Here is a 2,717-nt window from a genome sequence, read left to right on the forward strand (position 1 = left end):
CCAGGATAATAGCTTGTCATCACGAAAGCTCCCATTTGTAAAGCACCTGTTATGTGACAGGCCCAGGCCTGGATGCTTTATCAACAACACTTAACTTTTTCTCTCACTCTCCAATGAACTGGATATTATTACCCGCTTGGTTGATGGGAAAACTGAAGCTTCACAATATTGCAGTCACTTGGCTACTAAGTGGTAGAGTCAGAATTGGGATTCAGACTCCAATACCCATTTTCTTCCCAGGAGGTATAGACTCAATTGGGAAGAGAGTAAGTGCCCAGAACTATGAGAGAGTCTTGCCATAGGGCCCCCAAAATGCTGGTGAATGGTTTTTGCATAAAGCTGAGAAAGGAAGAATTAAAGTTGAGGAGAACGAACAAAGGGCACCCTTCCTCAAACAGGGTACAAAGATTGGTGGCCGATGTGCATCACACTCTTGGATGTGATCTCAAATGCAGAGCATGGCAGAGAGAGGAGGCTAGGAATGGTCCACTTTCTGAAAGAGAAATGAAACCTTTCTCTTTGATTCCTCTAAATATTGACAGAAGAAAATTACCCAAAGCTCATAGTAGCAGGAATCCACCTGACAGTTGTCATTTTATCCCAGGGGTTTGCTATAAATGAATCCTGTGGTGAGTCTTGAAGAGAATGTAAGTAACATCCTTTCTCCAATTTATCTTTTCTCTAAATCTGACTTTTCAGAACTTAGATTTTTTGATAGTAAATTGAAACCATAAAGAATAGATTTCCAAATATTTACCAAATGTCCTATTTATTTTGAAAAATATTCAACACCAAGAAACTACAGTGTTGGGAAGATATTTGGCCACCTCCTTAACGTTCATCATAATGACTTGATTTGTGACTGAAAATAAAGTGTTAATTAAAATAAAATTTAGGGGGGAACATCACTTTTATTTTCAAAACTTAAAGTAAATTGCCATTCAGAATTCAGCAGTTTTTACCATAGCAGGCCTGGAAACAACGTGATATATATTTAATCACAAAGAATGCCACCCAGTGGTAACAGTGGTACTGGGGTTATGATTATGTTTTAATTCATTTTGTGCTGAAGGGCATGGCCATTTACAGAGCCATCCTATAAAACATGTCATGTACTAAGTCACCTCATGTTATCAGCATCTTCCTGGAGGAATAGGCAGTGGATTTTTTTCCAGTTCATGCTGTGCAATCTCTTCCTCATGTGTGTGAACTTTGCAGGATGTCAAGTGCCCCATTAAAAATGAATGGAGTGTTTGAAGGGCTCCTGCAAACCTTCTAATGATCTTCCCCTTTGAAAAGACAGCATTTTATTGTGTAAATTACAAAACAACACAGCCTTGCATAAAGAAAGCGGAAAACTGGCATTAAACCAAGAAAGAACCTGGACCTCAATCTTAGATCCTGGGAGCCATTCAAATGTTGCAACAGAATCATTTCTTTGAGTTGCGTGGGAACACTGACAGACCAGGAAATCCTTTACAATGTGGAGTTTGGTGCTAAGACTTATTCTCAGGTGGAACCCAAGTGAAGATCATTGTACTCACTGTTGGGCCTTATCCTCTGTTTCCTCAATAGCATTATGATTCCCACCCCCCGACCCCGTCCCCCTCAGTCACAGTGTGGGAAAACCCCTCCTTCAGCGGCTGCTGTTATCCCCAGTGTTACTGATATCACAACTACCTGATGTTGCTGTGTTCGTTTCTTTTCAGCTGAGTTTTCATAGTACTCCAAAAAGTAGAGACTCAGGGTTAGAAAGTTCCTTGAAGAGCTTAAACCTCTTTTCTTTTTCTGAGCTGCATTGGTGTATAATTGACAAAATTATAAGATATTTAAAGTGTACATTGTGATGATTTGATATATATATACATCGTGAAGGGATTCCCACCCTCAAGTTAACACATCCATCATCTCACATAGTCGTCCTTTTTTTTTTTTTTTTTTGGTGAGAACATTTAAGTTTCACTTTCTTAGCAAATTTCAGTTATACAATATAGTATACTATCAACTGTAGTCATTATGTTTTACATTAGTTCCTCAGACCTTATTCATTTTATAGCTGAAAGTTTATACCCTTTACCAACATCTATTTCAAAGGCCCACCCCCACTGCCCCAGTCACTTTTCTGGCAACCAGTTTTATACTCTGTTTCTGTGAGTTTGACTTTTTTTCTTTAAGATTTCACACATAAATGATACTATGCAGAATTTGTCTTTCTCTATCTGACTTATTTCACTTAGTATAATGTCCTCAGAATCCATCTGTGTTGTCACAAGTGGCAGTTTTCCTTTTTTCTTATGTCTGAATAATATTCCATTGTATGTATGCCACATCTTCTTTATGCATTTATCCATTGATGGACATATAGATTGTTTCCATGTCTTAGCTACTGTGAATAATGCTGCAGTGAACCTGGTGTACAGATATCTTTTCAAATGAGTGTTTTTGTTTTCTTTGGCTATATACTCAGAAGTAGGATTGCTGAATTATATGGTAGTTCTATTTTTAATTTTCAGAGAAACTTTCATATTGTTTTCCATACTTGGCTATACCATTTACATTTCCCACCAACAGTGCACAAGGGTTCCTTTTCTCCACATCCTTGCCAACACTTGTTACTTCTTGTCTTTTTGTTAATAGGCCTTCTATCAGGTTTAAAGTGGTATCTCATTATAGGTTTTATTTGCATTTCCCTGATGATTAATGATGTTGAGCACTTT

This window comes from Camelus ferus, chromosome 2 (genome assembly GCF_009834535.1).
Source record: "Camelus ferus isolate YT-003-E chromosome 2, BCGSAC_Cfer_1.0, whole genome shotgun sequence".
Lineage (NCBI taxonomy): Eukaryota > Metazoa > Chordata > Mammalia > Artiodactyla > Camelidae > Camelus > Camelus ferus.